The sequence below is a fragment of the Oncorhynchus masou genome, unplaced genomic scaffold (genome assembly GCF_036934945.1).
Source record: "Oncorhynchus masou masou isolate Uvic2021 unplaced genomic scaffold, UVic_Omas_1.1 unplaced_scaffold_3332, whole genome shotgun sequence".
NCBI lineage: Eukaryota > Metazoa > Chordata > Actinopteri > Salmoniformes > Salmonidae > Oncorhynchus > Oncorhynchus masou.
Genome location: NW_027009745.1, coordinates 17,976 through 38,866, shown reverse-complemented (window position 1 = coordinate 38,866; position 20,891 = coordinate 17,976). Strand labels below are relative to the sequence as shown.

Sequence of the window (20,891 nt, the reverse complement as noted above, 5' to 3'; positions counted from 1 at the left end):
ATGGGTTGGGGGAGAAACCAGAGGAACAGGCATTTTACACAGGAGGGGAGGAGGGTAGAGGGGGGGGTTAGAAGTGGAGGAGGGTGGGGGGTAGAGGTAGAGGGGAGGGGAGTAGGAGGAGGGGGGGGGGGCGGGTAGAGGTGGAGGAGGGGAGGGAAAATATGCATTCCAGCCACCTATCTGCAGACTGTAGAGAGCCAGAGAACACAGTGTGTGCATCCCAAATGGCACCCTAATATATAGGAAATAGGGTGTCATTTGGGATTTAGCCTGTCTGTCAGTGTAAATCATTTAAAGCCAAACACAAAACCTTACATTGGTCACAGAACACTGCCAGACGTCGCTTAGTAACCTCTCGTTCTAGATTAGATTCACTCTCATTAGGCGCCAACAATGTCTCAGGTCAGAAAGAAGAACAGTCCTGGGAGAGAAGTGTGCATTCCAAATGGCCCTTTATTCACTACATAGTGCCCTACTTTTGACAGAGCCTTATGAGATGCAAATAGGGTGCCAATTTTGGACACCGATAAAGGCAACATCACTACTACTCACCCCAGCCAAATCTACCCCTCTCCTTCTCCACCACCCCAGGGACAACTTCTTAACGTACTCCTCGGATGCTGCATTGGCCTGCCTCTCTGCCAACTTGGACTTCCACGATCTGTGCGCCAGGCTGGGTGGTATCCGTGGTAACCACATGGCCCAGATCCTCAGACATCAAACACTCCGGTGGAGGCCGTCACCTACTTCAGCCTCTTGCACTGGTCCCTTCCTTTCTCCACCACGGGCAGAGAGAGGGACTCTGGCCGCGAGGGGAAGGCAGAGTCTTCAAGCCGCCATCAGGAATGATGGTGTGTGTGTTTATATCTCCCCTATGGCAGACTCTGTCCAATGGTTATTGACGGTTTAATCCGGTTTTTTACGTTGAGATCCTAGGATACAAAACAAGAAGGGAAATGTATCCAAATTATTATTGTGAGATCATAGAAGTGTGGGGTATCTAGGGCTCTGCATGCTGTAAATATGTTCTACAGGGAGTGTTGAAGGGGCTGAGTGTTGAGCATAACTTATGCCCTTCACTATACTGAATAACACTAGGTTTTCATCCCAAATAGCAACCTATTCCCTTTATATAGTATGCTACTTTTGAACAGAGCCCTATGGACAAAATAAGTGCACTATAGGAATTAGGGTGGCATTTTGGTGAGTAGTCTTCTGTCCCTCAAGAAATGGTCCTGATTCGATACCCATCTCTCTCTCTCTGGCCTGACTCAATACCCATCTCTCTCTCTCTGTCCTGACTCAATACCCATCTCTCTCTCTCTCTGGCCCGACTCAATACCCATCTCTCTCTCTCTGGCCTGACTCAATACCCATATATCTCTCTCTGTCTGTCCTGACTCAATACCCATATATCTCTCTCTGTCTGTCCTGCCTCAAATACCCATCTCTCTCTCTCTGTCCTGACTCAATACCCATCTCTCTCTCTCTGTCTGTCCTGCCTCAATTACCCATCTCTCTCTCTCTGTCCTGACTCAATACCCATCTCTCTCTCTCTGTCTGTCCTTGCCCTCAATTACCCATCTCTCTCTCTCTGTCCTGACTCAATACCCATCTCTCTCTCTGGCCTGACTCAATACCCATATATCTCTCTCTGTCTGTCCTGCCTCAAATACCCATCTCTCTCTCTCTGTCCTGACTCAATACCCATGTCTCTATCAGTCCTGACTCAATACCCATGTCTCTATCTGTGATTCTACACCTGCATTGCTTGCTGTCTGGGGTTTTAGGCTGGGTTTCTGTACAGCACTTTGAGATATCAGCTGATGTACGAAGAACATAGAAATAAATTTGATTTGAATGCCCATCTTTCTCTCTGTCCTGACTCAATACCCATGTCTCTATCTGTCCTGACTCAATACCCATCTCTCTATCTGTCCTTGACTCAACTTTCTCTGCACAAACCCTCCTATTACCTTCAGTACAGTCTAATCTATATTAATGGAACAGTTCAGATGTTACAGAGAGAAATGAGTGAAGCCACGTCAATGTCCCAAATGGCACCATATTTCCTATGTAGTGCACTACTTTTTGATTAGGGGCCCATGGGGGCCTCTGGTCAAAAGTAATGAAGGGACTAGGGTGCCATTTGAGAGTCAGGCCTGAATAATTCCACTGACAAGGACAGATTGGTCATTTCTCCTGTCTGACTGTGGGGGATGGGAAAGTAGGTTGGTCGAGAAAGAGTCACATATTGCCGAGACAAAACCATATGCTGTACATGCAGCCTTAAGAATAAGGTCATTAGATTGGTCATGCATAGCCTTTGCCTGTCTGTTATGGGAGCACAATAAATGACAGAAGGGAGGCTATTATTTATCAGAAAACGTACAATGTCACTTTTAACGTATTCTGTAATATAAAAACAAAACAGCTATAGGACGGGTTCCATTCTAATAATGTGCATAATCACCGTGTTAGTATAAAATGGAGCCCCGTTTCCTCCAGTGATATAAAACACTACCTGGATAGAATATTCGGTAACTAAACGCGTGGGGTGATGGAATAGCCTACGGTGTTGACTATTCAACAATGACGCATTAAACATTTCTTAATGTATTCGATTAGCAAATGCACATTTATCAATCATAAAGAAAACAACAGTGATTTATCTTACCTGTAGTGGGGTTTGTCCCTTTCATCTGGTAATTGCCTTATCCCTATTAAAACAATATCCCGTCCCCGTATTTATTTATTTATAAGGACCTTACAGATGAGTGGATGGTCCAAAGAGCGAGCCTCGGAGATCTTCCGCTCAGGTTCGATCATCAAACAATTTTTTAATGTTTATCATCGGCTCTGCTGATGAGGGAGGGTGTTCGACGCAGCATCAGTTCAGTCCTCTACTCTCTCAACAGGAAACAAGGCAACCTCAACCAAACGACTCTGCTTTTTTAGATGTCTGTAATCCTCAATAAACAGCGTGCTCACAAATAGCATATTCTTATATTTTTCCAAGTTTGTCTTCAAAGAGTTTAAAATGGTGGCAGTTCGTCCGTACAGACCATTGGGTATAGACAGTGAAGCCAGCAGCGATCCGCATCAAATAAATTGTATGAATTACCGGCAGCTGCGCAGGGTGTTAGATCATGGGAGCGACAGTCGAGGAGGATGCTGTCATCACCATCATTCGTAAACCATCACCCAGATTCGTGATTACGGCCGGCATTAGATATTTAAACCATTGTGCTGTTTTGTCAACTGTTTTACACTGATGGTAAAGTCTGGACATTTTTGATGCCGATGATGTGAGGAGGCATTTACAACCCGAGGTTGCTATAGAGATCATTTTATGATCCAGTTGACATATTCTTCAATAGGCTTGCAGAAGGTCGCAATGTTATTCGGTCTGTGGAGGATGACTTTTCGAAAATAAATGAATTCATATCCATATGAAACAACCAGTTTCTGAACAGCCAAATAGCTTAACAGCGTTTCAATTATAGTATTTAATACTGTTTTCCAGAAAAAAATGGTATTCTGATGCATTCAATGGTTAATCACATCTAGTCTATTATGTTTTATTATAAGGGTTTAATTTTTGTATTATGAGGTCGCTTCTGTGTGCAATACCACTTCCAATGCAGCAGGTGACGCACCTTGTCTGTATTTGTCACACGCCGATAAAGCGACCGGAAGCGTAAAATTGTTCCCTTTTCAAGATGTCGGTGTATGGCCCCGTGGTGAAAATTCACCCTGTCGTTCTCGCGTCCATCGGCGATTCTTACGAACGAAGAAATGAGGGAGCGAGTCGTGTGATCGGAACCTTGCTTGGTAATTTAACTATAAACTTACTTTAGCTCTAATGAAAATGGATTAGACGCGCAGGGAGGCGAACAGCCTGTCTCAGCTAGCTAGCTACGGCTAACTTAGCTTGCATCACTTTGCTGATGCATTGCCAGGCTCTCACATCCTCTTGTTCCAAAAATATACCAAAGCTCCTCTGATTATAAAGATTTGACCAAGTATTAAACGTTTTTAGCTTGCCTAGATTACTGTGGAATGTTTATGTTGTTGAAACGTTGCTGGCTAGCGAGTAACAAGTTCCATAGAATAGTTCAATTTGTCCCCGTATCATCGGCACAAAACGAGTATCGCAACTTAATGCATTCCTTGTCTTCCTCAGGTACCATTGACAAGCACTCTGTGGAGGTCACCAACTGTTTCTCCGTCCCCCACAATGAGTCTGAAGATGAGGTGATGAGAAGTGTCACTGATACAACTATATACTATCTAGCTATTGCTGTAGTGTAGACATTAGGAAAGCTTGCATATGTAGGCCTAGAAGTGAAACTGATGTCTTTGTGATGGTGACAGGTTGCTGTGGACATGGAGGTTTGCCAAGAACATGTACGATCTTCATAAGAGGGTGTCACCCAGTGAGGTCATTGTTGGATGGTGAGTAGGCATATTCTTCCCTAGTCCCATTAGAAAAAGCTGTTGTCCCATTGCCAGTACTAACAATTATTGACAACTTATTCAATGAACTAGAAAAAGTAAATTTGTTCAAAGTAAATCTGTTTGCCTGTGTCAGAACACTGCTCTAAAGTCAAACCATTCTCCCTTCAACAGGTATGCCACAGGCTTTGAGATCACTGAGGCACTCTGTGTTGATCCATGAGTACTACAGCCGAGAGGCCACGAACCCCATTCACCTCACCATGGACACTGCCTGCAGAGTGGCAAGATGAACATCCGTGCCTACGTCAGGTCTGTGACTTCCCTCACTTTAACCAGTCTCTCTTCTTCTGTCTCAGTACTGTAGTTTGGTCCACTGAAAAGCTATTGTTGACTCCATCCCAAGCAGAGTTGCTTCAACTCCCTGTGACTTCCTGATCTCATCTTTCAGTTGTTTTGTTCTGTTTGCATTTGCTGTTTCGTTACTTTCCTTTAAGCACTTTTGTATTCCTTATGATAGTTTAAATAAATTCATATCATTTTTTCCCATTGCTTCGGTTGCCATGACAGTGCCCAGATGGGTGTGCCGGGAAAGACTGTCGGTGTGATGTTCACTCCCCTGAGTGTGAAATACAAGTATTACGACACAGAGAGGATAGGAGGTCAGAACCTTCATTCTTCTCTCCTTGTTTTCTGTCCCATTTGTTCCTGGTTTGGACACGGTTTATTTGTTGAGTCATGTCTTCTTGTTGGGGTGTGGAAATCCTTACTAAAATTGATCAAATATTTTGTATATTCTAGTTGATCTTCTCCAGAGGACGAGAGATGCTCCTAACACCACCAATGGGCTGACCTCTGACCTCTGCCAGGTGGCGGGGCAGCAGGCGCGTTCAGGACATGCTGGCCACGGTACTGACCTACATTGAGGATGTGTTGGTGAGTAGCCTACACAACAGAGCCTATATTATGGCTGCATCCCATATTACATTACGGAGACGTTCCGTTATGTCAACCTTTTAACGTATGCAACTCATCGGAAAATAGTTGATTTTAGTTGAGTTACGACTTAATTTGTGTTTATGCGTCTCTGTGGCCATAACCTAAGCTTTTCTTTCTGTATGTTTGTCAGTCTGGTAAGCAGATGGCAGATAACAGTGTGGGACGGTACCTGATGGACCTGGTCAATAAGGTCCCTAAGATCACAGCAGAGGACTTTGAGACCATGCTCAACTCCAACATCAACGTACGTTTTTATGCCTCTTGGATTTGGGCCTGTATTTATCAAGTGCTGGTTTAGGATCAGTTTTGCCTCTTTTTTTTTTTTTTTTACATCACAATTACATGGTTGTGAATCTGATCCTAGATCAGCACTCCTCCTCTGAGACGCTTGATACATACGGCTCCTCATCTGTGGAGTTGATTCAGTTGAACAGCCATAATATATGTCCCTTGTACTCATGACATTTGTGTGAATGTATACCGTTTCTCTTTCACAGGACCTGTTGATGGTGACCTATCTATCTAATCTGACTCAAGCACAGATCGCCCTGAATGAGAAGATTGTGGTACTCTGAGCATTGAGGGATCAGGATGGTTTAGTTCTTAATAAAGAGTGATGGATAAAAAACTTGTTGGTATAGCTCAAATTAATAAAGGTGATATACAGTACAGTGTGTAATTTCAATGTTTGCTTGCTACAACTGAAGGATGTTTTCAGCTAAAATAATTTATTTGCAGATTCCACAATGTGTTCCTGAATGGGACAATGCATGCCGAGTAACATCATTTATATTTCTGGAAAAGCAGTATGAATATAAATTAAAGCTCCGAGTTTGCTTGTGTGGAGTACTCCCTGCTCTTGGTGGTTCCAGAAGTAATAGAAACGGGCCTCGTATTTAGGGCCCTGTGTTTTCTGCAATCATGGGACATAAATGTTTTATCCTGCATTTTAATCCTCATTCAGAAATGAAATTGGACCAAGACTATGCAAAACACAGGGCCCGACTCATACAGTATGATGACAATGCAGATTAGTTACCCGTCCCTAGGATGAAATCCTATTTGGTCCACAGGGTGGCACTAAAGAGCTCAGGTCTTGCCTGGCACAGTTTTATTTCTTATTTTATTTAACCTTTATTTAACTAGGCAAGTCAGTTAAGAACAAATTCTTATTTTCAATGACAGCCTAGGAACAGTGGGTTAACTACCTGTTCAGGGGCAGAACGACAGATTTGTACCTTGTCAGCTCAGGAGTTTGAACTTACAACTCCAACCCGCTCTAACCACTGGGCTACCCTGCCGCCCCAGTGAGGGGTCTCCTAGGCAACGGGGTCATAGAGGGTAGGGACTGGGAGAAGATCAAAAGGTCCAATGAATTCTGATGACCATAGGGTCAAGAGAGGTTGTGTATAACCCAAGATCTGTATGGACCCTGATCAAATGTAGGGAATATGGTGCCATTTGACAGCATACTCTACATCTAATAGTCATCTTTCGTATCTTTCTGGGCGGAGTCAACAGTTACAGTTGAAGTCAGAAGTTTACATACACCTTAGCCAAGTACATTTAAACTCAATTTTTCACCATTCCTGACATTTAATCCTAGCAAAAATGCCCTGTCTTAGGTCAGTTGGGATCACCACTTTATTTTAAGGATGTGAAATGTCAGAATAATAGTGAGAATGATTTATTTCAGCTTTTATTTCTTTCATCACATTCCCAGTGGGTCAGAGTTTATACACTCACAAGAATTTTCAGCCCATTCCTCCTGACAGAGCTGGTGTGACTGGAGTCAGGTTTGTGGCCCTCACTTGCTCTCACGCTTTTTCAGTTCTGCCCCACAAATGTTCTATAAGATTGAGGTCAGGGCTTTGTGATAGCCATTCCAATACCTTGACTTTGTTGTCCTTAAGCCATTTTGCTACAACTTTGGAAGTATGCTTGGGGTCATTGTCCATTTGGAAGACCCATTTAGCGACCAAGCTTTAACTTCCTGACTGTCTTGAGATGTTTCAATATATCCACAATTTTCCTCCTCACAATGCCATCTATTTTGTGAAGTGCACCAGTCCCTCCTGCAGCAAAAGCACCCCCACGACATGATGCTGCCACCCCCGTGCTTCACGGTTGGGATGGTGTTCTTGACTTGCAAGCCTCCCCCCTTTCCTCAAACATAACGATGGTCATTATGGCAACAGTTCTATTTTGTTTCATCAGAACAGAGGACATTTCTCCAAATAGTACGATCTTTGTCCCCATGTACAGTTGCAAACTGTAGTCTGCTTTTTTATGGAGGTTTTGGAGCAGTGGCTTCTTCCTTGCTGAGCAGCCTTTCAGGTTATGTCGATATAGGACTAGTTTTACTGTGGATATAGATACTTTTGTAACTGTTTCCTCCAGCATCTTCACAAGGTCCTTTGCTGTTGCTCTGGGATTGATTTGCACTTTTCGCACCAAAGTACATTCATCTCTAGGAGACCAGAATCGTCTCCTTTCTGAAGAGCGGTGGCGGCTGTGGTCCCATGGTGTTTATACTTGCGTATTATTGTTTGTACAGATGAACATAGTACCTTCAGGCGTTTGGAAATTGCTCCCAAGGTTGAACCAGACTTGTGGAGGTCTACAATTTTTCTGAGGTCTTGGCTGATTTCTTTTGATTTTCCCATGATGTCAAGCAAAGAGGCACTGAGTTTGAAGGTTCAAATTATGTCAATTGGCCTGTCTGAAGCCATAAAATACTTCTCTGGAATTTTTATACTGCATGCAAAACCCGCTATTACAGCATTATGATCTGAGGTACTGGGCTTTGTCTGTGTCCAAAATAGCAGCTTATGCGGCGCTGCTGACCAGAGCCCTATGTACTATACATTACATTTACATTTAAGTCATTTAGCAGACGCTCTTATCCAGAGCGACTTACAAATTAGGGAATAGGGTGCCATTTGGGATGTATGTATCCTACGAGAGAGAAGCTGGGAGGGGATAGAGGATCAGGGTAGTCAGCAGCAGTAGACTGGTGTAGCCGTAGTTAGTTATGGTCAGTAAGTAACAAATGCAAAACAACAACAAAGGAGTTCTGCATTTCTCCATGGAAACTACCTTGTCCTTTGTGGAGCCCTGAAAGAGACACTGAGGGTCTAACACAAGAACACAATGGCCATGTGTCTTCACACAGCTTTAAACTCCTCATTAGTTTGGTCCTAGTAAACATATCTGTGGCCCAAATGGTGCCCTATTCTCTATATAGTGCACTACTTTGACAAGAGCCCTATGGGTTGTGTTAATGAGCCTCGAGCATGTAAAGGGCCTCCCTTTAGAGAACAGTTCCATAGTTCCTACAGTAGCTCTGGGTCTTTACAGTACGTGCTTGATGATCTACAATAAGCATCCATTCACACACTGTATGGAGTCTTGCCGCTCTTTGGGGTTATGCCACAATACAAAGATCTCTCCAGCCCAATTTGGTTCAGATAATTAAAGTGTCGGTAGTTGATAGTGTTTCCCTATCGTATGCTTCACAGTTGAACCACGTGTGATTCATAAGCACTAATTCTAGTTTTTAATGAGAGGCCATTATGTGTAACCCTGCCAAGCCAAAATTATAGCCAAAATTATAGGTGCAATGGAAATGTATGCTTTTTTTTCGTGGAATGAAGTCATGAATTTGTGACAGCGAGATTGTTGCTGTCGTTTGCTTTGCTTTGTTTTAGTTGTGCCAGCTGACATGAACATAAATACATCTCTTCTGGGGATAGGGATGAATTCATGTTTGTTATCCTGAACTTGTCCAACCCCTATTACTGCGGTGTCCCAAATGGCACCATATTAAATACGTACTGCACTCCTTTGGCCGGCCCATTGGGCTCTGGTCAAAAGTAAGAATGATATTGTAAATAGGTTGCCATTTGGGACAAAGTACTATCTATTTCCATTGGCTTATCTCCGGGTACCAGTGAGTCACAACATTCCAACTGGGAACAGAACATTGGCCTGCTGGTTTTGTTTGGTGGAGAACTGTACAGTCCTCTAGATGGAATACTATTGTGTGTGTGGGACATTTTTCACCCCCCAGCGCTCTAGTCTTTGATTGTGTCCTGACAATTAGGTCTTATGTTGTGTTGTTGTATGTGTCGAACTGCTTTGCTTTATCTTGGCCAGGTCGCAGTTGTAAATGAGAACTGTTCTCAACTTGCCTACCTGGTTAAATAAAGGTGAAATAAATAAATAAAATAAATAAAAACATAATTCTGCCTGGGACATTTCTCCACATTTCTAGCAGCTAGGATTAATTTGAAAGGATTTGACAAGGTCCCAAATGGCACTATTCAGTACACTACTTTGGACCAAGGTCCATACGGCTCTGGTCAAAAGTAGTGCACTATATTTGGTAAAAATGTTATGGTACTTATTGGATAGTTTCTCATTTTACAGTCTGTCAAGGGTCTTGAAGTGTCCAGCAGCAAGATGAACCATAAGGCTCGACCTCAGAGTCGTTGTGGCAAAACCCAAAACAGCCGTCCCTATTTCTATAGTGTTTTTATATCTTCTACATCTATGATGAGAAAGCATATGTTTTTATATCTTCTACATCTATGAAGAGAAAGCACATGTTTTTATGGCACATTTAACTTTGAGGGCCCACACTGGTTAGTTCAATTCAGATGACAGTGTTAGAGAATGTTTGTGCATCTCAAATGGTGCCTTATTCCCTTTATAGTGCACTTCTTTTCACCAGAGCTCTATGGACCTTTGTCAAGTGTAGTACACTATACAGGGATTAGGGGCCATTAGGGCTGCGTCCTGTGTCTCCAGTATGATCCAACTTCCATAAGAACTAAATGCTACTTGTGGCATTTCATTTTTACTGCTTTTATGTTACACTCCTCTGTAATAATAAGACACAAAGTTGTAATTTTGCATCAAAATCTATTTTTTATTACCCAGTGAGTCAACACTCTGTTCTGAAATAGGCCCAACATGGTTTCAGTTAGGGTTGGGGTCAGACAGGCCCAACATGGCTTCAGTTAGGGTTGGGGTCAGACAGGCCCAACATGGCTTCAGTTAGGGTCTGAGTCAGACAGGCCCAACATGGCTTCAGTTAGGGTCAGACAGGCCCAACATGGCTTCATTTAGGGTCAGACAGGCCCAACATGGCTTCAGTTAGGGGTCAGACAGGCCCAACATGGTTTCCAGTTAGGGTCTGAGTCAGACAGACCCAACATGGCTTCAGTTAATGTCAGACGGGCTCACAATGGCTTCAGTTAGGGGAAGACCACCCATGGACTGCCAGACAGACACGGGTAAAAATATTGGATACACTAGCAATTCTTTTAGGCAATATTGCTGACAATGGAGATATGAAATTAAAATTACATTTCCTCATTTATTTCCGTGATTCTTACAGCTGTTGCTGCCTGTTAACTAGATTTTGTTACGTACGTCGTCGGAATGAGACCAAAGTGCAGAGTGGAAAGTGTACATCTTCTTTCATTTAAAATGAAGACCAAAAAACAACCAAAGATAAAGGACCGTAAAGTTCTGCAGGGCCATACAGCTACTGTGCAGAAACAAGATCCCACAAACTCAGGTGGAAACAGGCTGCTCTAGATGATTCCCAATCAGAGACAACGATAGCTGCCTCTGATTGGGAACCATACCCGGCCACCAAAGAAATAGAAAACTAGAATGCCCACCCAAATCACACCCTGACCTAACCAAATAGAGAAATAAACAGGCTCTAAGGTTAGGCGTGACAGATTTAGCGTTTTATGTCACAAATTTAAGATAGGAAGCATCATCCAGATAGCCAGCTAGTTTAACATACAAAAAAACAACAATCTAAAACAAAAAATTAAAGGTAAAACCTACATGGCAGTTGGCAAGTGAATTAGCCTGTTTGTCCCATTGACTTAGCATGGGTTTTGGTTAGCATGCTGATTGATTAGCATGCACTCCCAGCGTTAATATATTTTTGTCATTTAGAAAATGACAAACTGAACACTGTATGTATAAATGTAACCTATCATAGCAGGCGATGATCAAATATTGTAGTACAGAAGCATTTGAGACATGAATTGACAAATATTTCATTCCAAAACAGGAGTGGAATTTCTCTCTCTCCAAAATATTTGAACTAAGACTGATCACATTACCAATATCTGTGTTCTGTGTTTGAGTGATTGCTGATAAAATTGGCCACTAAGGGCACTGCCGATAACAATTCCCCAGATTATAAAAACCTGCACATTTTTTACTGAAAAATGTTGCAGCAACCATTCCTGACATTTTGCCCCTCCCCCAAAACAAATTTTGCAATTGTATCACAGCCCCAAGGCTGAATGAATTTCCCTCTGTCAGTTAATGGTATACTCTCATTACAGTGACAGGAAAACACTTCTAGCTGGTAGCATTGTCATGCCACCCTATTATGTACTACTATTGACCAGAGCCCATAGGGATATGCACTAGGTAGGGAAAGTTAAGAGTATCCAGCCTCATCAGGGAGGCAGCAGTGCTGGAAAGATGATGCAGCACTTCAGCATTGGTGTTCACAACTGGCAGGATCTGTAATCTGATTGGACGTCAAACACAAGGCCGGAGCCTGGGCCTTCCTGTGGCGGAGATACTGCTGTCATCGCCGAAAGCAGTAGGGTTCCGTCCCAAAGGCATTCTATTCCACTTCGTAGTGCACTACCTTTGACCCAGGGACCTTAGGGCTCTGGACCGTAGTTCTCTGGAATAGGGGACCATTTGGGAAAAACCTAGGATGGGCATCAAAGAGAAGGTCTCTCCCTACACCTCTGCTGATAAGAGTGAACAAACGCACCCTCGCTTTAAAAAAACTCAGACATATTATACCCTGGAGGAGGAAACAGAGCAGAGAGCCCAGAACATGGTGAGGGAGACGACGAGACCTCTACAGTAAGAGAAGAGACTACTAGACCCTCTCTACATTAAGAGAAGAGACTACTAGACCCTCTCTACAGTAAGAGAAGAGACTACTAGACCCTCTCTACAGTAAGAGAAGAGACTACTAGACCCTCTCTACAGTAAGAGAAGAGACTACTAGACCCTCTCTACATTAAGAGAAGAGACTACTAGACCCTCTCTACATTAAGAGAAGAGACTACTAGACCCTCTCTACATTAAGAGAAGAGACTACTAGACCCTCTCTACAGTAAGAGAAGAGACTACTAGACCCTCTCTAGCATTAAGAGAAGAGACTACTAGACCCGCTCTACAGAAGAGACTACTTGACCCTCTCTACAGTAAGAGAAGAGACTACTAGACCCTCTCTACAGAAGAGACTACTAGACCCTCTCTACAGTAAGAGAAGAGACTACTAGACCCTCTACAGTAAGAGAGGAGACTACTAGACCCTCTCTACAGTATATTAATAGACTACTAGACCCCCTCTACAGTATATTAATAGACTACTAGACCCTCTCTACAGTAAGATAAGAGACTACCAGACCCTCTCTACATTAAGAGAAGAGACTACTAGACCCTCTCTACATTAAGAGAAGAGACTACCAGACCCTCTCTACATTAAGAGAAGAGACTACTAGACCCTCTCTACAGTAAGAGAAGAGACTACTAGACCCTCTCTACATTAAGAGAAGAGACTACTAGACCCTCACTACATTAAGAGAAGAGACTACTAGACCCTCTCTACATTAAGAGAAGAGACTACCAGACCCTCTCTACATTAAGAGAAGAGACTACTAGACCCTCTCTACATTAAGAGAAGAGACTACCAGACCCTCTCTACATTAAGAGAAGAGACTACTAGACCCTCTCTACAGTAAGAGAAGAGACTACAAGACCCTCTCTACATTAAGAGAAGAGACTACTAGACCCTCTCTACATTAAGAGAAGAGACTACCAGACCCTCTCTACATTAAGAGAAGAGACTACTAGACCCTCTCTACAGTAAGAGAAGAGACTACTAGACCCTCTCTACATTAAGAGAAGAGACTACTAGACCCTCTCTACAGTAAGAGAAGAGACTACTAGACCCTCTCTACAGTAAGATAAGAGACTACTAGACCCTCTCTACAGTAAGAGAAGAGACTACTAGACCCTCTCTACAGAAGAGACTACTAGACCCTCTCTACATTAAGAGAAGAGACTACTAGACCCTCTCTACATTAAGAGAAGAGACTACCAGACCCTCTCTACATTAAGATAAGAGACTACTAGACCCTCTCTACAGTAAGAGAAGAGACTACTAGACCCTCTCTACATTAAGAGAAGAGACTACTAGACCCTCTCTACAGTAAGAGAAGAGACTACCAGACCCTCTCTACAGTAAGAGAAGAGACTACTAGACCCTCTCTACAGTAAGAGAAGAGACTACTAGACCCTCTCTACAGTAAGAGAAGAGACTACTAGACCCTCTCTACAGTAAGAGAAGAGACTACTAGACCCTCTCTACAGTAAGATAAGAGACTACTAGACCCTCTCTACAGTAAGAGAAGAGACTACTAGACCCTCTCTACAGTAAGAGAAGAGACTACTAGACCCTCTCTACATGAAGAGACTACTAGACCCTCTCTACAGTAAGAGAAGAGACTACTAGACCCTCTCTACAGTAAGATAAGAGACTACTAGACCCTCTCTACAGTAAGAGAGACTACTAGACCCTCTCTACAGTAAGATAAGAGACTACTAGACCCTCTCTACAGTAAGAGAAGAGACTACTAGACCCTCTCTACAGTAAGAGAAGAGACTACTAGACCCTCTACGTAAGAAGAGACTACTAGACCCTCTCTACATTAAGAGAAGAGACTACTAGACCCTCTCTACAGTAAGAGAAGAGACTACTAGACCCTCTCTACAGTAAGAGAAGAGACTACTAGACCCTCTCTACAGTAAGAGAAGAGACTACTAGACCCTCTCTACAGTAAGAGAAGAGACTACTAGACCCTCTCTACATTAAGAGAAGAGACTACTAGACCCTCTCTACAGTAAGAGAAGAGACTACCAGACCCTCTCTACAGTAAGAGAAGAGACTACTAGACCCTCTCTACAGTAAGAGAAGAGACTACTAGACCCTCTCTACATTAAGAGAAGAGACTACTAGACCCTCTACTACATGTAAGAGAAGAGACTACTAGACCCTCTCTACAGTAAGAGAAGAGACTACTAGACCCTCTACAGTAAAGAATATACTACTAGACCCTCTCTACAGTAAGAGAAGAGACTACTAGACCCTCTCTACAGTAAGAGAAGAGACTACTAGACCCTCTCCCCAGTAAGAGAGAAGAGACTACTAGACCCTCTCTACAGTACAGTGAGCATTCATTAAAAACACAAATGAACTATCAGAGCACAGTTTCCCACAGAGCATGCAACACAGCAGCACAGCAGCACAGCAGCACAGCAGCATGCAGCACAGCAGCACAGCAGCATGCAGCATGCAGCAGCTCAGCAGCACAGCAGCACAGCAGCACAGCAGCATGTAGCACAGCAGCACAGCAGCACAGCAGCACAGCAGCACAGCAGCACAGCAGCACAGCAGCATGTAGCACAGCAGCACAGCAGCACAGCAGCATGCAGCACAGCAGCATGTAGCACAGCAGCACAGCAGCACAGCAGCATGTAGCACAGCAGCACAGCAGCATGTAGCACAGCAGCACAGCAGCACAGCAGCACAGCAGCATAGCAGCAGCAGCAGCACAGCAGCATGCAGCACAGCAGCAACAGCGAGCATGTAGCACAGCAGCCAGCATACATCAGCAGCAGCTAATGCAGCTAGCCAGCATAGCAGCCACTGTCAGCACAGCAGCTGTACAACAGCATAGCAGCATGTAGCACAGCAGCACAGCAGCATAGCGGCAAGCATGCTAACAGCACAGCAGCACAGCAGCACACGCTAGCACAGCAACATGTAGCACAGCAGCACAGCAGCATAGCAGCAACGTAGCAGCAGGCAGCACAGCGGCACGTGGCACAATGCAGCACAGCAGCACAGCAGCACAGCTAGCGTGCAGCACAGCAGCACAGCAGCTATGGTAACGCAGCACTGTAGCACAGCAGCATGGCAGCATGTAGCACATGCAGCACAGCAACAATAGCACAGCAGCACAGCAGCACTAGCAGCATGTAGCACAGCAGCAGCAGCATGTAGCACAGCAGCACAGCAGCATGCAGCATGCAGCAGCATACAGCACTGCGTTGCGCATGCAGCACAGCAGCATGTAGCACAGCAGCACAGCAGCATAGCAGCCATGTAGCACAGCAGCATAGCAGCACAGCAGCACAGCAGCACAGCAGCACAGCAGCACAGCAGCATGCAGCAGCATGTAGCACAGTCGCTGAGAGCTCGCCCTTGGTGGTGCCTTGCTAACGGTGATGACTCGTCAGTGAGTGTGTCCCTGTCCCATCAGGCCCAAGACAGTTTGGTTAATTAAATGAACTCTTGGGCCTTGCTTCCCGTGCCAGCTGTAACATGCTGCGGCAAGGGAGACCCGCGAGGATGCCGTGACCACCACATCCTCACCGAGAAATGTGTTACAGACCACGTGTTAAAGGAGCTCATGTTCTGATGGCAGAGAGAAACAGAGGTGGCATCCCAAATGGAACCCTGTATACCACTCTACAATTATTTTGTCCAGGGTAGTCAAAAGTAGTGCATTATATAGGGAATTGGGGGCCCTGTTCAAAATGTGTGCATTGTGTAGGGAATAAGGTGCTATGTGGGATACCCCCTATGACAGCATAGACCTACAGTGAATAGCAGAGGGAGGAGAACATAAACTAGTACAGTGATGTCAGAGCAGGAGAGAATGAGCATACCTGCCTACTAAAGCAGGAGAGAATGACCATACCTGCCTACTAAAGCATGTGAGCATACAGCAGGGGAGAATGAGCATACCTGCCTACTAAAACACATACCTGCCTACTAAAGCAGGGAGAGAATGAGCATACCTGCCTACTAAAGCGGCATATAAAGCAGGGAGAGAATGAGCATACCTACTACGGCAGCACAGCCTACTAAAGCATGAGCATACCTGCCCCTACTAAAGCAGCGAATGCATACCTGCCTACTAAAGCAGGGGAGAATGACATACTAAGCAGGGAGAGAATGAGCATACCTGCCTACTAAAGCAGGGAGGGAATGAGCATACCTGCCTACTAAAGCAGGGATGAGCATACCTGCCTACTAAAGCAGGAAGGAGCAGCACCTGCCTAGCAGGGAGATAATGAGCATACCTGCCTACTAAAGCGAGCATACCTGCCTATAAAGTAGGGGAGAGAATGAGCATACCTGCCTACTAAAGCAGGAGAGAATGAGCATACCTGCCTACTAAAGGCATACCTGCCTACTAAAGCACAGCAGCCTACTAAAGCAGCATACCTGCCTACTAAAGCAGCATACCTGGCACGAATGAGCATACCTGCCTACTAAAGCAGCATACCTGCAGCAGCACACTAAAGCAGGGAGAGAATGAGCATACCTGCTAAAGCATGTTGCACAAAGCAGGGAGGATGTTTCCTCTAAAGGGGAGATAATAATACCTGTACTAAAGCAGGGAGAGAATGAGCATGTACTGGCGGTCATACCTGCCTACTAAAGCAGGGAGAGAATGAGCATACCTGCCTACTAAAGGGAGGTGCCATACCCACTACTAAAGCAGTGATGACTCGTACCAGTGAGTGTGTCCCTGTCCCATCCATGCCTGCCAAGACAGTTACCTGGTTAATTAAATGAACTCCTTAAAGCAGGGAGGGAATCCAGGCCTTGCTTCCGTGCCAGCTGCCTACTAAAGCATGAGCATACCTGCCTACTACGGCAGGGAGAGGAATGAGCCCTACTAAAGCAAGGGGGAGGGGAATGAGCATACCTTCCTACTACGGCATCCTCCTACTAAAGCGGGAGAGAATGAGCATGCCTACTACAGACCACGTGTACTAAAGGGGAGGAATCATGTTCTAAAAGCAGGGAGAGAATGAGAAACAGAGGGGAGAATGGCATCCCAAATGGAACCTGCTGTACTAAAGCAGGGAGGGAATGAGCATACCTTACTAAAAACTACATACCTGCCTATTTTGTCCAGGGAGATAATGAGCAAACTAAAGTAGTGCATTATATAAAGGGGAATTATGGGCCCTGTTCAAAGAATGTACCTGCCTACTAAAGCAGGGAGGGAATGAGCATGCCTGCCTACTAAAGCAAGGAATAATGTGCTATGTGCAGGATGCCCTGCCTACTACGGCGGGAGGGAATGAGCACCTACTAAAGTGAGCATAGCCTACTACGGCAGGGAGAGAACCTGCCTATAAACTAGTACCTGCCTACTAAAGCAGGGAGAGAATGAGCATATGTCTAAAGCAGGGAGAGAATGAGCATACCCTGCCTACTAAAGCAGGGGAGAGAATGAGCATACCTGCCTACTAAAGCAGGGAGAGAATGGCATACCTGCCTACTAAAGCAGGGAGAGAATGAGCATACCTGCCTACTAAAGCAGGAGAGAATGAGCATACCTGCCTACTAAAGCAGGGAGAGAATGAGCATACCTGCCTACTAAAGCAGGGAGAGAATGAGCATACCTGCCTACTAAAGCAAGGAGAGAATGAGCATACCTGCCTACTAAAGCAGGGAGAATGAGCATACCTGCCTACTAAAGCAGGGAGAGAATGAGCATGCTGCCCTACTAAAGCAGGGAGAGAATGAGCATACCTGCCTACTAAAAGCAGGGAGAATGAGCATACCTGCCTACTAAGCAGGAGGAATGAGCATACCTGCCTACTAAAGCAGGAAGAGAATGAGCATACCTGCCTACTAAAGCAGGGAGAGAATGAGCATACCTGCCTACTAAAGCAGGGAGGGAATGAGCATACCTGCCTACTAAAGCAGGGAAAGAATGAGCATACCTGCCTACTAAAGCAGGGAGAGAGCATACCTACTAAAGCAGGGAATGAGCATACCTGCCTACTAAAGCAGGGAGAGAATGAGCATACCTGCCTACTAAAGCAGGGGAGAATGAGCATACCTGCCTACTAAAGCAGGGAAGAGGAATAGGCATACCTGCCTACTAAAGCAGGGGAGGGAATGAGCATACCTGCCTACTAAAGCAGGAGGGAATGAGCATACCTGCCTACTAAAGCAGGGAGAGAATGAGCATACCTGCCTACTAAAGCAGGAGGAATGAGCATACCTTCCTACTACGGCAGGAGAGAATGAACGCATACCCTGCCTACTAAGCAGGGCAGGGAATGAGCATACCTGCCTACTAAAGCAGGGAGAATGAGCATACAAGCCTACTAAAGCAGGGAGATAATGAGCATACCTGCCTACTAAAGCAGGGGAGAATGAGCATACCTGCCTACTAAAGCATACCCTGGAGAAATGAGCATACCTGCCTACTAAAGCAGGGAGAGAATGAGCATACCTGCCTACTAAAGCAGGGAGAGAATGAGCATACCTGCCTACTAAAGCAAGGGAGATATATGCCTAGCATACCTGCCTACTAAAGCAGGGAGAGAATGAGCATACCTGCCTACGGCAGGGAGAGAATGAGCATACCTGCCTACTAAAGCAGGGAGAGAATGAGCATACCTGCCTACTAAAGCAGGAAGAATGAGCATACCTGCCTACAAAGGGAGGGGCAGGGCCTACTACGGCAGAGAATGAGCATACCTGCCTACTAAAGCAAGGAGGAATGAGCATATGGCAGGGAGAGGAATGGGCATACCTGCCAGGGGGATAATGAGCATAAAGCAGGGAGAGAATGAATGCCTGCCTACTAAAGCAGGGAGGAGAATGAGCATAACTGCCTACTAAAGCAGGGAGAGAATGAGCATACCTGCCTACTAAAGCAGGGAGAGCAATGCCTTCTAAAGCATACCTGCCTACTACGGCAGGGAGAAGAATGAGCATACCTGCCTACTAAAGCAGGGAGGGAATGAGCATACCTGCCTACTAAAGCAGGGAGAGAATGAGCATACCTGCCTACTAAAACAGGGAGAATGAGATACCTGCCTACTAAAGCAGAGGAGGGAATGAGCATACCTGCCTACTAAAAACAGGGGGATAATGAGCATACCTGCCTAAAAGAGATAATGAGCATACCTGCCTACTCGGCAGGGGGAGAATAGGCATAACTGGGAGAGGGAAATGAGCATACCTGCCTACTAAAGCAGGGAGAATGAGCATACCTGCTACTAAAGCAGGGAGAGAATGAGCATACCTGCCTACTAAAGCAGGGAGAGAATGAGCATACCTGCCTACTAAAGCAGGGAGAGAATGAGCATACCTGCCTACTAAAGCAGGGGAGATAATGAGCATACCTGCCTACTAAAGCAGGGAGGGAACACCACTATGAGCATACCTGCCTACTAAAGCAGGGAGAGAATGAGCATACCTGCCTACTAAAGCAGGAGAGAATGAGCATACCTGCCTACTAAAGCAGGGAGAATGAGCATGCCTGCCTACTAAAGCAGGGAGAATGAGCATACATACCTGCCTACTAAAGCAGGGAGGAGAATGAGCATACCTGCCTACTAAAGAGAATGAGCATGCCTGCCTGCTAAAGAGGAGAATGAGCATACCTGCCTACTAAAGCAGGGAGAGAATGAGGCATACCTGCCTACTAAAGCAGGAGAGAATGAGCATGCCTGCCTACTAAAGCAGGGAGAGAATGAGCATACCTGCCTACTAAAGCTGGGAGAGAATGAGCATACCTGCCTACTAAAGCAGGGAGAGATACCTGCCTACTAAAGCAGGGAGATAATGACTGCCTACTAAAGCAGGGAGGGAATGAGCATACCTGCCTACTAAAGCAGGAGAGAATGAGCATACCTGCCTACTAAAGCAGGAAGAATGAGCATACCTACTAAAGCAGGAAGGCAGGCATACCTGCCTACTAAAGCAGGGAGAGAATGAGCATACCTGCCTACTAAAGCAGGGAGAGAATGAGCATACCTGCCTACTAAAGCAGGGAGAGAATGAGCATACCTGCCTACTAAAGCAGGGAGAGAATGAGCATACCTGCCTACTAAAGCAGGGAGGGAATGAGCATACCTGCCTACTAAAGCAGGGAGAGAATGAGCATACCTGCCTACTAAAACAGGAAAGAGAATGAGCATACCTGCCTACTAAAGCAGGGAGAGAATGAGCATACCTGCCTACTAAAGCAGGGAGAGAATGAGCATACCTGCCTACTAAAGCAGGGAGAAATGAGCATACCTGCCTACTAAAGCAGGGAGAATGAATACCCTGCCTACTAAAGCAGGAGGGAATGAGCATACCTGCCTACTAAAGCAGGAGAGAATGAGCATACCTGCCTACTAAAGCAGGGAGGAATGAGCATACCTGCCTACTAAAGCAGGGAGAGAATGAGCATACCTGCCTACTAAAGCAGGGAGAGATGAGCATACCTGCCTACTAAAGCAGGGAGAGAATGAGCATACCTGCCTACTAAAGCAGG

At 45.1% G+C, this 20,891-nt stretch overlaps 1 pseudogene; it reads left to right on the top strand.

Annotated features, from left to right (window-relative positions):
- The first annotated feature begins 3,690 nt into the window (after positions 1–3,690).
- Positions 3,691–6,126, top strand: LOC135534381 (eukaryotic translation initiation factor 3 subunit F-like; annotated as a pseudogene).
- The last annotated feature ends 14,765 nt before the right edge of the window (positions 6,127–20,891 follow it).